The sequence below is a fragment of the Seriola aureovittata genome, chromosome 11 (assembly GCF_021018895.1).
Source record: "Seriola aureovittata isolate HTS-2021-v1 ecotype China chromosome 11, ASM2101889v1, whole genome shotgun sequence".
In the NCBI taxonomy this organism is placed as follows: Eukaryota; Metazoa; Chordata; class Actinopteri; order Carangiformes; family Carangidae; genus Seriola; species Seriola aureovittata.
In genome coordinates this window covers 7,990,638-8,005,623 of record NC_079374.1, presented here as the reverse complement: position 1 = coordinate 8,005,623, position 14,986 = coordinate 7,990,638, and the positions used below count along the sequence as shown (strand labels likewise).

Below are 14,986 nucleotides of genomic sequence, written 5' to 3'. Positions count from 1 at the left end.
CTACTGATATATTAACCACCGACTAATGAGAATTTAAAGGTAAATGCCTGATAAATATTCCCTAATCTCCTCTGGTTGCCTAACGTTACAAGGTGATAAGGTCGATCGTCTGAAGGCTGCGTTAATCAACTTATCACTCAGCACAACTCGAGGGCTACAACTCGAATACAAATTGAGTCCTCCAAATTTGGTCAAAGGTTCTCCTGCAAGAGGCAGCAGTTCTGTAAAACATTTCAATATTTCTGCCAAGGATTTAACTACCGACACAAGGTGCTTAGAGGAAGTGTAATGGTTCTGACACCTTTAAAGAACAACATGCAGATTTGCTCGAGTGAATAATTTCAGCCTCTCTCTTAGCCCACAACACTCAACTCCAGGAAGTGTGTTTTTCAACTTCATTTGGAGATTTCAGCCTGAAACAAGTACCTGACTTTCATCATCCAAGCCCAACATTACATATGCAAACTGGGGCAGTGATTTACCCTCTTCATTCCAAGTAACATGTGCCTTGTCTGTGGAATTTGGGATCTCAAGCATTTCTTCCCAGCGAATGACAGCAGTGTACCCCTGGTGTGCTGAGGCTGCCAACCACTAAGCAGTCTTGGCATTCTGCAGGCAGGCCAGACTTGTGGTTGTTGTTTTGCTCGCTCCTTCTCAGTCTTTGGCTGCAGGCTATAAGCAGAACACAGACAGCTAGCCTGTTCCCACACCAGGGCTCAGAGCTGAAGGGGCTCGACCCCATACTCCACTCCGGGTACATTAGCGGGAAAGAGCTGGTGGGCGATGTATGGGAGAGAAACAGAAAGGAGGAGCCGAGGGAGGGGGAAGCGAATATCAAATAACGATGTATGTGCTTATTCAGAAGTATGAATCAAGAACATGAGAGCGGTGAAAATCAAGAGGAATCTGTATTTAAAAGACTAAAGCTCTTAAGCATAGCATCAGTCTCATTCCTAAAGTTCACTCTCTCTCTCCCTCTGTATTTTTCTTTTCCTCTGCTCCATTCCCATGATTTGGTTTCTGCCATCAAAAAATGGCTGACCACAACCTCACATTGTCTCATGTCATTCTCCACAAAAGGAACGTTCTAGACTATGTTTGGGTTTGCTTGGTGAGCCACGGGCAATTGTGACTCAAGCTAACCATCCCCTGTCATATTCTTTCAATTAGAAATGACAGAGAAGCCAGAGGATTGTCTGCAATGAAGTATTTTTTAGCAGCTAACCCACTGTTTCTCTGCCCAGCTACTTCTTACCCTGGCATTTAAGATGAGAATTGAAAAGTCAAATCTAGTTCTTCACACAACCTTTAATCTCCTTCTAATATCTGGCAGTTATTTATCAGGACTCCAGCTGGTATATCATGTCTCTCCTTGACACAAACACACACTTTTCTGATTAGTTAGCGGGCTATAAGCCCATGTTCGTCCTGATCAGTCAGTGGTTTTACGTCCCACTGTGGCCTCCCTCCCTCCTGACTCGACTGCTCGGTCACTAAGCTCAGACAGTCTGAGGCCTCTCCAGCCCAGGCCTGTTCATATATGCAGTTTTAATTGAGTGATAATGAAGAGAGCTTGTCTGAGATGAGGTTAACTGGAGTGTATTAATTTGAATAGGGCCCTCTGGATTATCCCTGGCTCCCCAGTTTCCCCGAAACGGGCCACTGTGCTGTCCACACAGGGAACCAAGAGAGGACTGAATTTCTTAATGGACCACATCGCAACATAAGGGTCATTAGCATGAGATTCAGACCAAGTGTTTATGTGTGTATGTGTCATGGATCCTGCACGGTTTATCCGGCCTCGACACAGACTTTGACAGAATAAAGTGCAAGAGGTAACGATTGAGGAGGAAAGCTAATAACCAGAGGGTAAAGACAAAAATCTATATCTCTCAATCACAATGTAGATTTCTATCTTTCTTCCTATTTCTCTCCCCGTCTGTCCCTCACTCTTTCTCTCTCTATCCTCCACCATTGTTGTTATCAAATGATACAGTTGCTCAAGCGCAGCGTTTGAATCCTAAGGACCTCTGGGAGCGGATTTGTCTCCACCAAGCCCCTTCTAACGGGGATTAAGAGGATTAAAAACCATAAAATGACCCCAGCTCCAAGTCCCCAGAGCCAGGCCCAGCTTGCTGCAGCCCGGCCCAGCCAGGAACGGAGTGCAGGCCGCAGGCCACAGGCCTTCTTTACCAACGGCTCCTTAAAGCTCTCCGTTAGCATGACAAAGGGGAGAGCAGTCCCCTGATCCGCCAAGGAGGCAGTACAATGGAGTGGCTGCTTTCTCCCCTGCTCATTTTCATGGAGACAAACAGCATTACACTTGGCAGTGACATTGTTCTAAACTCCAACATGGAGCCCCTCTTTCTCTGCGGAGCTCAAGGTGTCATATTAATTATTTAAATCTGATGTGGATTTCCAGCGAGGGATCCCTCCAAGGCCTTACCCGCAGCCAGAAGGTCTGGGATCTGCATTCGTTTGGTTAATTAGACCTGAAACCAAGCTTTGATCTCAACCAAAATCGGAAAAAAGGGAAACTTCCAGAATGAATTATTTTAGCCCTAACCTATTTTTTCATTATAGATCTTTCCTACTCATTTTCATCCCTTTTATAATGTTGTGAACACAAATGTGTGTTTGTCGCCCTGTGTGTGTTCGACTGAATTAGAGTGTACAATGGCTGAGTTTAGGGTTAAGGATTTTGCAGTTAACCAGCTTCATAAGGTCAATGATGAAGGTAATTGAAGGCCACTCTAATCCACTCAGGAGGCCTGACAGAACCATTTACTCATGTCGTCTCACCGAGAAGGTACAGTTGGACTCAGATGAAAGGAAAAAAATAGAGGGAAAGATGGAGAGAACAAGACAGCAGAAGCTGGGGTGGTCTCTCTCTCACCATCTCATTTAAACATGCAAGAAGTGAAGACTTCGAAAGAGAAAGATGTAAATGCAATAAAGCTTGGAGCCAAACTTATTGATTCAAACAATTTGCACTGCAATAACAACATAACAACAAAGCTTTGATGGCTGTTGAGTGCGGGGTTCACCGCTCTTAACAGCCTTTAGATAATTTTGATTTCAACAGGCTGATAGAAATCTGAGGTCAAGAAAAGACCTGCAGGCAGCTTCATTCAAGCCCGACTAACGATGAAGCCCAGCAGCGGTGCAGTTGGCAGATGTAAAAATATATCGCGGGGGTGTATCGTGGCATTTCAGTTACCGGCCGGGTGTAAGTTCTATCAAATGTGTTTAATAATATGATTGTGAGGACACAGGACAGAGTCACGCAGGAGTGGGTGTGAGAGACAGGACAGTCACCAAGACATGCATTAAGCTTCCCGTTGTCACCGTCTAAGATATATCTGGAGACAGCCCTCTCCGCTGGATTCCATGTCATTCCTCTTTGAACGGCCAAATTGACGAGTTTATGCATAATTGAGGCTTGTATTACGAAAAGGAGAATGAAGGGAGCGTCTTCTCTTTGACTATATGAAAGGAGAATGAGTTAGTGATGAAGGAAGCTGGAAGGAAGAGGACAAGCTGCCCCCCACCCCCCCACCAGCGAGATGGGGGAGAAGAAGGAAGAGGAGTTGGTGGATGTCAGAGAGAGACAGGATGATATTTGATGCATAGAGATGGGGAGCAAAGACAGCAGAGCTCACCTAACAGAGAGAGCTCTGCTGAATCTCCTCACCCAGCCCTACTGAGGCCCTTTACTCTATCCACTGAGACCAAGCTGCTCTGGGGACCGTAAAGTGAATTAAGCCCTCTGGTCTACAAGGGAAATTAATTTACTGTCTCAGTAGAGCTCACAGCTCAGAGTGAGATGCTCCATAGTACTACATAAAGCTGGTGAGGGAGGGGAAAAGAGGACAGATTCGTGGGAAGAGGAGGGAAAGGGAGAACACAACTTTGATGAGGAAAAACTGTGTGTCAGTGTAATCAGCAAATACCACATCATCAGGCTTTAAATGACTGACATCCATAGTGGCTGTGGATGGATGTTATGTGGGAGCACTGCGTCAGATTAGGTGCTCATAGTGCCTCGGTAACATATAGTGTATATAAAAAGTCAAGATAGTTTTGGTTTTATTTGAGATATCTTTTTCTGAACTTAACAAAGGCAACAGAATATAAGATGGGAACGGGATTTAATTTCTGATGATCACGACATTGAAAAGTCACATTTGAAAGTAAAATGGCGACGTGACAGACCTCGCTGTGAACATATTCTACTAGTTTTACAGAAGAAATAGTTCCTACAAAAGTTCCTACAGTCTAGAAATTATCCAGGATATCATGGACATCGTCTCTGGAAAGAGAGGCTGTTGTTGAATTTTACAAGTGTTTTTCAATGCTGTGAACACAAGACATGTAACTCCATTCAAAACCACTGAAATCTGACATCTGAAAAACTTTCTGTATGCTTCCCATGTGTCTCCACGTGTCAAAAAAAAGCCAAGAAAATGCCAAAAAACAACAAGAAGGAATGTCAACCGCCATGGCATCCAAAGCATCACAGTGCTCATCCGAAATGATGCAAAAAAAAGGCAAAGAAAATTCTCACATGGATGGATGAATGGAGCCGGTCTGGCGGCGCAGCGGGAGCGCCAGAGCAGGAGGCTCCAGCAAGACAACATAGGGTCATCTGGCAAGGCGTTTGGTTGGCACGTGCAATCCACGTTCTGGGTATATTACTTTATAATGTGAGCACTACAGTATATTGTTACTGTTTAGGTAAAATAGTTGCCAAAATGATAACAACCATTGCAGTGTTTTGCCATCTGATAAACGTAAACATATTAATCTGGTAAAACTGCATTTCCTCATATTTCAGTGTCTCACCAGAACCTTAAACAACACGCCCCCACCACCGCAGCCTCATGCACTGTTTTAACGCAGGCCTGTTTTCGGTTTGAATCCCCACTTAACTGCAGAATTAGTTTTCTCCCATTATCACAAACTGAACAGGATAAATCAATCACTAAGCAAATACAGTATAATACACCTGCAGTAACAAATCCTTAAATAACGACACAAAATTCAATTTGAAAGGTCCAAACTTGGTCACTGTGGGCCTCGTCTTGTCATTTTCTTGCTATCATTCCATCCCTTCCTGTACGTGGCCAATTTAACTTCTCCTCTTTGCTCCATTTCTCAGATGTAGATCAAACTCACACAAAAAATGTGTCTCACTCTAATCTCCCATTTATTTACAAGGCATACCCCCTAACCCATGTGCACACACACGTGCATGTCCCCACACACAGTCACACAAACAAAGACTTAATGACAGTGAGTGAAATAATCACCCGCCTCGCCTGTAGCACTGTGGGCTTGAAGTTGACCCCCTGCCCTCAAACACACACACCCATACACATACACACGACCAGCAGGGCCCTCTCCTCAGGCCCATACGACCAGCCCTCAATGAATACAAAGGATTGTGGGGATTAGCCAGACATTTGGTCGGGCATTGTTCTGGCCTACTAAATGAGGTTTGGCCGGTGGCAGCCGGCACGGGGGCCGGGTCCTGTGTGAAGCTGAGGCGGAGGCAGCGGCCACCCCTCAGAGGAAGAGTGATAATTACCTCTTCCTGAGAGAGATGACAGCTTTGGCCTCTGCGTCCCTGAATCTTGGACATTAGCAACTGAATAGAGAGCTTTCATACTGTATATCATTTTAATCTTTCATGTTCAGATCCAGCAGATGGCTTATTACTGGCCTGGGTGAGGAGGCAGCTAGAGAGACAAATGGCCCATGTCTCTTTTAAGGAGGGATGCTGGGGAAATGGCATTCATATAGGGCAAGAGGAGCGGATAATTGTATATCTGGCTGTTTGGAGGTGCGGTGCTGCTCACACACTGCCAGCCTATAAATCATAAAACTATTAATCTTAGACAAATCCCACTCGGACGGCTTGACGGAGGGCAGTGAGTTTGGAAAAATGAGATCCATCCAAAATATGACGGATTCTTTTATGACATGCATGTTAAGTCTTCTGGCATGCTCATGCAGCCAAATACATTTCATTTGTTTACATTTGCATTTAACCTTCCTCCATATAAAAAAAAAAACAAATCTGATAAACGAGATATCCCACAATGCACTGATTAAAGGATTGTGTAGTCATCTTACAATTCATGTCATATATAAATCATCCGCTTCTGGAGTTACTCTTATCATTTTTTGTTTTGTATTCAGATCTGACACTTGACTTATTCATGTTTCTTGAGTTATTCATTATTTGATAATGAATTTTAACTATGCAGATTTCTGCGGGGGACTGCACTGCAGGACACAACATTTGATATGATCACCAGAACAAGTCAGCGTTATAAATCTTCACTTTCTACTGGCCAGAGAAAATGCACATTTCTAAAAAGTAATAAAAGTCCTGAACTGCCTGATTTTCTATTATTTTGGGAGGTGAGTGTGAGAAGATGAACATCTGATTTTTATTACATTTCAATGTTCTTTGCATTTAGAGATCATACTACATCTCTCTTCCTCTCCCTCTCTCTCCCTCTCTCTCTCTCTCTCTACAGCCTGCTGTCTCTCCACTGCCATCACCCATCCAAGGAGAAACAATACAGTTTCATCTCCCACGTTGACAATGATGCATGAGCCTGATGGAAAACACTTTTCAGGTGTTGTCATTATAAAGCCATTTTTTTCCATAGGCCCCATGTGAAAGAAATACAAAGACGGGGCCCAAAGTGTAATACTCTAATATCTCTGAAGCTTTTCATTGGCATCTGTGGAGCCTTGGCTGCTGGATTGTCTCCTTTTCAATTACCTGATCTTTTCAACTCGGTGGGAAATGAAAAATGTGCTCCGCAGTTGGTGCTCTGGAGCAAAAAGCCTTCGCTCCACTGTCTCCCTCTCTCTCTCTCCCTCTCCAATCATCTCTCTCACACATGTTAGCTGTGTTTCAGTGAGTGCTGTGTGTTTGCCAAAGATTAGCTCAAAATTAACCCCAACTTTTAACCATAAACAGTTAAAAACCACCCCAACGCCACATTAATTTACTGTTGATACTAACCACAGATCACAGTTACCGTTAATATATGAGCATCCAAACATCATGATGAATGGTTTCATTCATTTACTGTGACTTTTTCTGGTTTGAACACCGACTGAGGCACCTCCAATTTCTGACTTCACTCTTCTGTCCAGCTGCACTGCTAAAGACATTGTGCAGTTTTATATTTATCAAGACAAGATGTTCTAATGTTTTTCAATGACACAGCTGGGAAGGAGGAGGAGAAGGAGAAGCTAGTTATTAATAAAACTATTTGTCAAATGAGTCATGTTAGAGAGAGTGTTTGAGGGAGGCCAAAACAACATCTGCTTTGAGCTCATTCTGATATCCTGATTGCATCAGTTACATCATGTGAAGTCATGCTGAACGCAGTGATAAAAATCCTGGTTCAACATGCCATCACCTTATTAAAATGATTAGGAGAGGTAAAAATACTACATCTGATTCAGTTAGTCTTTCCTTACCTTGTTCAGCAACAATTACAAATCGCTCTCCACCCACAGCCCCAGCTTCTGCTTTAATATTTTATACATGTATAAGGGTTGAGGGATCTATTTATAAGACATGTCATAAAAAGGTACATTGTGTGGCCATATTAAGTATATGATGCACAGTGGTTTACCAACATCACAGCACGGCAAATGCTCAACAAATATTTGGTATCAGATCAAAACAAAACATATAGGTTTGTGAAAATAAACGGTGGTCGTTTTCTAAGACTTACTGTCTCGTTTTTTCTTTTTTCTTTTTCTTTTTTTTTTTTTGAAAGCTGCAGTACAAAAATCTTAGCCTTTTGTGAAAGCTGTACAACACTATACAGGAAAAGAGCATGGTTTACACCTCTGCAATCCACCACCAAAGCAGCCGCATGCTGATTAGGGGCAAATAAAGTGAGCAGCGTCTTTTGATTTTTAACGGAAAAACAAAACTGCAAGAAAGAGAGCCTCGCTCTCTGTCAGAGCTCCCCTCAGAAACAGAAAGAGATTTGAGTTTTCAAAGTCACATGCAACGGCAACTGCATTGTCTTTTAACTGTGGTTGAAGTTCAAAACCTTGCAGCTCCTTCCATCATGGCAAAGTGAATTCACAACACAGGGTGAACACAGGCAGATGTGAGGGGAGAGCAGCTTGGCCTACTCTCAATGGAACTGCCAGAGTGGGATGAAAAAAAATACAGCTTGCTTGCAATAAATAGCAACATCTGATAAATATGGTACAATCATTATTTTGTTTGTGAATTTCTAATGACTATCCCAATAGCCTTGTTGTATCTAACCAGAAAAAACACTATGAGATCTACTTTAAACAAAACAAAACAGGCCTGGAATAAACACATCAGTCATTTTTTTTCATATTGATAGCATTCTTTCGCTTTTGTTCTTTTCCTGCTGATGTTCCTGCTTTCACATGCCATTGTTCATGTTAATTCAATACCAAACAAGTCATTTTATTTTTACTATAGACTCTCCCTTGTGACTAATTACTATTCAACTCTAGCACTAAGTGATGGTTCACCCCTAGACAATAAAGAGGGGCATGCTGCTTTCACACAATGAACCATTAAATTTAGCCTGTATCAAAAAGCATTCCTGTTGGAGTGATTTGGCTGACACATCAGCGAACACATGAGCCAGTTATTCAGATCACAGTGTGTGAAGGTTACCTCCTACTGCGCGGCTTTAAGGAGATCTGAGGGACAAGAAAGCATGAAGCCGGCTGGCTAGTCGGCCTGCTCACTGGCCGATCTGCAAGCTGAGTTCTCAGTTTCCTGTGTGCAAGTCATTAGAGAGTTGCAGCAGCGGGAGCTGTAGGGTGTCTGTGGTCTACAGGGTGATCCAGCAACAACTCTGAAACAGAGCAGGACCGTGGAAGTACAACAGATGGAAATAGACAGAGAGGAAGAGAGGGAGAGCTAGGCGAGGCACGCCTCATTAGCACTATCCCAGAGGTGAGGGGAAGGGGCAGGGCGGGCTTCCCACTGGCCTCTCTGTGACTGGTGATGTCATCAAACTGTTCCCATTTGTGGCAGGGACTGTATGGGGATTGAAGGGGAACAGCTGGAGCGGGGTTTGAGCCAGTGACCCTCTAATCATGAAGCTGCAGGCCTACCACCTAAAGGTCACAACGAACTGCTCGATCACACTCACACAGGAAGAACACAGATAGCATGCTAGCGTGAAGCATGTGTGCAGGCCCAATCATACCTTTAAAGTATACGGGACTCTGCAACACGCCGCCTCACACAAACCCCTAATCGCACACACATGCACACACACACACCTTTCCCTTATCTGCCACCACCATCACACATCTGACGGATGAGAACCAATCGAGCTGTGAGGACAAAAATCAAAGGCTGAGGTTGGAGGATAGGAATATGACCCTCAGTCACTGTGGAAACTGTGTCAGGGATTTCCTTAATTGGGCCATGGTCAAAAAAAAAGCTACACGAAAAGAGGACAATAGCTGAAAGATGAAAAACATATATATGTCTGAAAATGCCTGCTCGAACCTGCTGTGTTAAAAACCCCAGCAAGAGTGGTGTGAGTGTGCATGCGTGTGTGTTTGGTGTCAATATATGTGTCATACAAGTCTGTGCAGGCTTTTGAGAGCGATCATGAGACAGAGAGGGGGCCACATGTTATCAAAAGCATTGAGCAGGTGTTCTAATAATTGTCCTCAGATCAGCTGACAACTGTTGCTCTCAAAGCACCACAGCTCGGGAAATGAATGCTGCGTGTCCTTTTAAGTATTTCAGCCGTCATGCTCTCCCTTGTCTCACAGCCTCTACAGCTGACAGTTGCCAGTTATAGAAGACTGTAACATTATAACAGCCTGCTAAAAAACACAACGCCTGGTGAACCCCTTCCCACAGGTGTAGAGCGGTCAGGGTCAAACATTAGAGCGGCTACACGTTTGAAGACTGCTGCTCTCTGGTGAGCGTCGACTCCTCTATTATTCACAGCGCTCACCTCTGCCCGTGGCCCTGCTTCACGCACTGACAACGCGAGTCACAGCTGCCATAATTGCATGTGATTGAGCCGTGCCAACTGTCCCGTTTGATACGGGCCCAGACTGAGACCTCTCACTCGGCTCCGCGGAGGTCAAAGGGTCGGCTGATGCAGACAGACGCACACAAACTGTCCCCAGAGCATGGCCAGGTGAATAAAGATGATGCCAGAGGAGAAAATGGACGTGGACAGTCAGTGAGACGGAGGGGAGAGGAGATGGAGAGTTACAGAGAGGGAAGGAGAGGGGACGGGTCACAAGGTCAGAGAGGGGATAGTGATTGATTGGATAAATCACCAGGTAGCTATTTTAGGTTTTAATCAACACCACACACACGCACACACACAAGCAACCAGATATATGCAGAGACAAGTCACGAGAAGTAAGGGATGAATGGCACAGCAGAGGTCAAAGAATTGCCTTTAGCAATGTTTGAATCAGAGGGGGACATGTTTTTCACTCGTTAATCAATCCGGCCGCCTACACAGGCTGTGTAACAGCTTGCGTTTTACTCATGCTATACACCCATGAACCAATGTGAAGCGTATTTTTACAATTCAAGTCTAGTTTCCTCCATGTTGTGCATATAACCTGTGATTGTATGCTGGGCTTTGAATGCTTCCCAAATGTAGGTGACCTGGTAGAGTCGTCACAATAGCTAATTACCAATTATGACTCATTGCATATCTTTTATTTGCATGAAACACCTTGTTGGGGGTCCAGGCCTTACTTCCTACACCTATTGACTTCAGTGCATCCCTCAGTGCCGCTCACCTGCAAACTGGACACTCCCTGTAAGCTTGGCACACCCCTAAATAACACACAGCAACAACTACTAAAAATGAAGGCATGAAGGAGTATTTTTTTTTTTTTTTTGTAGTCATGCCAAACAGACACTTTGTCCTCAAATGCCTGGAGAAATCTACTTTCACAGAACAACAAAAACAGTTTTAAAAGAAGTCCCCTCCACTGCTCCAGCCCGACGAGAAAGACTACGTCAAAAACCGTGCAGTTCACCCTTGATTTTATGTGGCCCAATGAGTGACTCTGGCACAGCTTTTAAGTCTATATTAATATTTGAGGATATGTTTAAGGGTCGCTGGTGACCTGACTGCAATCATTTGAAGTAGCATAGCAACATGCTCAAAGATATAAATGCTTAAATGTTTGTCAATATTGGCATGATAGCTTATAAGACGGCTAAGCCTGCGTGCTCCCTACCTTTGTCCTTACTCGTCCTCCTGAAGTCGGATTGTCTGTCCATTTCTCAATTGTTTATATTCCTTTAGTCCATATGGGTCCATGGATAAAAAATAATCAGAAAAGGGTTTTTCATAAAAGTATTCCAAGTTATGAATATTGTGATGCGAAGTCCATTGGAGACTTTATTCGCCCTTCTCTGGAGAGGATCCGTTTTCCCTGCTTCCGACTGCCTGGTAGTGGGTGAGCTTCTTTTCCTGCTCCAGTCCAGCTTGCTAAGGTGGCTCGGGTCTATGGTCTGTTGTTGCAGATTGGACTCAAACTGATAGGGCAGAACTGACGCCATTGTACTAGCCGCAACAGTTTGTTTACAGGTGCGCGAAAAAGTGGGCGGAACCGGAACATGTAGTTGCCGCCAAACTTCGATGGTGGAGGGGGGGGGGCCTTAAAGAGCCCTGTGCTCTATCAAAGTGTTTCAGACAGGTTGAAAATAATGTTTTTTTGGAATATTGAAGCATGCAAATCTGTTAGAAGACACCAAGAATAAAATGACAAACACTACAAATTAACATAAAAAATCCCTTTGAAAGCACCTGTACTAACAAAATGGTGTGAATTACAATTTTAACAGCAGGGTATTGTGATATCGCTCTAGTATTGGTACACCATGCAACACTATGACCTACAACACAGAACACACTCATAGTGTAGTCAGTGGCACAGTGGGGGGAAAAAACAGGTCACAATGAAACACATCCCGACCTTAAAACAAGATATAACTTATGAAACTTCACCACTACTGCAGTTAAAAGACCCAACACAACACAAATAACAGACAACTTGGATATTTCAGTCTGCATATATAGACCAACCAGAAGACCAACATTGTCATCCCTAAAGCATTGCATGACTGAAAATATATTTTGAGTGTTGTTTTAGTCACCCCTAGTTTTTGGATTGGTTGGATTCTTATAAACTGTAGCTGGACCATAGACCAATTACCTTACAAGATATTTATCAGTTACCCTGAAAAAGGTTTAATAATCTCTCCAAATCACCAAGAAGTGGTGCTTGACAAAATTATTATTGTTATTATGAATAAGAAAAAAATGAAATTGATAGTCCCATAATAACAAACCATGATTTTGAATCACGCTTTCTGAGGTGTATCAGATAATATAACTAATTCCAGTAGCTACAGGAGGAAAAAAAGACAACAACACAACACAAGAGGTCATCATGTTAGCCTTTATTCAAATGGCTCTCTGTTGAGTTGATGAGGTCAACTGTCCCGTGTGATAAAGTAATTTTAGCTTTAAAGCTTTGACTGTCATCCAATTAAGTTTCAGATAATGTGTTTGTTTTATGGTTATGAGATGTAAATATAATCAGGAGGATATGTGTTGTTTATAAATCAATGCAGTGCAGAAAGCAGGCTTTTGTTGTAGCTCTTTTCTCACACACATTGAAACACACACCCACACACACTTCCCCCAGTATTGCATTGCTTCAGGAGGCAGGTAGGACACGTCTTACTGTGCATCTTTATCAAAACTGAGCGGTATTAACATAATTGTCAGCTTTTACTGTATCTTGTCTCTTTAACATCATTTTGGTTGTATTTTTAGATCTGCAGCCTGCTTGAGATTCAACGCCGCTAATTAAATAGACAGAGGCGCTCACCATGCCAAATAAACTGATGTCTTTTCCCAGGAACTCTAGGATGACTGTCAGATGAACCTAAACACACACACAAACACACACACACACACACACACACTCACACACACCTGAAAACAAACAATCCTGCCAGGGAGAGATGCCGAATCCGTCCTGATTACTGCAATTGTCACGAGCTGACCAGCGAAGTTGTGAAGAAAGCTTAAAGGGATGACTACTGAAACGATAAAAAGTTTACCTGCCTGATAAATAAAGACAGAGGGAGAAAGTGAGAGGAATGGAAAGTGCTGGTAATTGAGTGTGTTTCTCTTGTGTGCATATGTGTGCGAGAGAAAGAGTCAGCGAGATAATGACCTACGTGATTGATAATCAATGGCCTCCCTCTCTCGTCTCGTGTTTCTGTTCTAGGGTTGTGTTTTAATGTCGCTCCTCTGCTCGCTGACCTCATTAAAGGATCTGGTTACCCTCAAACAGCTTTTTAATTTAGCCTAATGATTTTTTGCATAATAGATCAGATACTTGGTAAGCCCCAGGGAGCGGCCCTCCTCTTCAAGGTGCCTTTATAGTGAGAGGAGCTGAGGTTTGGGAGGTTGTTATTGTGCTATACGTGTTTTTGTTTAATTCTGGGTTTCTTTCTTTAGCCGCTTAGCTTCTTATTAAATATCTTTGTTGGTAATTGATTATGTCTTTGTCTACCCAGAGCCATCCCTATCTCTTTTCATTTACCTTCAACCAGACTCAGTCACTCTATGAAAATATGCCACTTGATACTTATTGGTAGCTGAAAACATTCAGACAAAAACATTTATTTATTTAGTCATTTATCAGTCATAATTTACATCCAACATATATTATTAAGTTTCATAGTTTTTATTAATTTATTTCATTAAAAAAAACATACCCATATTATTTAAAGCAAGCAGATCAGTTAAAATTGATTTTCACTTGGGTTTTATGTCACTGCGCATTATGGTTTCCTGTTGCCTCTTACCACTGGAGTTTAAAGTGAACAAGGTCTTTTGGAAGAAAGAAAACCAGTAAAACTTGCAGTGATAGAAGCTGAGGGGAAAAGTAAAGTAGAAAATGGAAACAGTATCTTTACAAGATGTCTGGGGATATTCTTTATCTTTTGTCCTGCTAATAAATTCCATGAAATGACAGAAATCAACAGCGAAATTATTTGCCCGATTGGTGTTGTTCATATTGGGCTGCTGTGAAAGCTGCCAATCAAACTCTGATGCGCCTCGATGAGACTGTCTGAAGGAACCAGTCTTATAATCAATCTGTATAAGTGATATATTCATACAAATCTTTTGGTAAACATGGTGATACGTGTGAGTGAGCATGTGAGTGCACGGATTTCCCCTGATCAATCAGACACGTAGAAGCAGTTCAACCAGAGATACATTGTGTTTGAGTCCCACTTCATGTATTTTGGCAGTTCCTTAATAAAAAAGTGTCTGAAACTGTAATAGCGACGAGTAACTATCTCCTCGTGTAATATTACAGAATCATCCTCTTTCAGTTTTACTCCTCTTGGTTTCTTTGAAAAATGTCCAGCGGACCAAAACTACTGAACCAAACACACTGTTGGTCCTCTCATGGGTTTTTGTTAATGGTGACAAAAATATGGAATAACACCAGCCTTATTCATTAAGTCTTAGATTTCTGTATTATTGATCATGTGTTACTTAATATTGAAAACAAACACTTTTCTTTCATAAAAACCAAAAATAATGAGCCCTATTAGCAATAGTTGTAAGCATTCTTTATTTGGGGACGTAGCTCAGTGGCACAAACCCCTGTCATAAACGACTATATCATTATGGATAAAATTATGCACAGCACTTAATCTCAAGTTCATATGCATTTCTCAGTGAAATGTCTTGGGAACTTAAAGTATGCAGAGCTCATAGTTCCCTTGTATACACAGTGAATGAACTGTCACACACTAAACCCAAGTGATGAATGGAACTCAAAATCAATTTTCTACAAATGTCTTGGGAGGGATCCATCCACCCCATATACAGCAGCGTGAACTGTAATCTGTGTT

At 42.6% G+C, this 14,986-nt stretch overlaps 1 long non-coding RNA gene across 1 annotated transcript in view; it reads right to left on the bottom strand.

Moving 5' to 3' along the window:
• Positions 1–11,583, bottom strand: part of LOC130177740 (uncharacterized) — a 37,069-nt gene extending 25,486 nt beyond the window's left edge. The window contains exon 1 of the long non-coding RNA XR_008829050.1: positions 11,275–11,583. This is a non-coding gene — a long non-coding RNA (uncharacterized LOC130177740). The remainder of the gene's footprint in view (positions 1–11,274) is intronic.
• Positions 11,584–14,986: the final 3,403 nt, after the last annotated feature.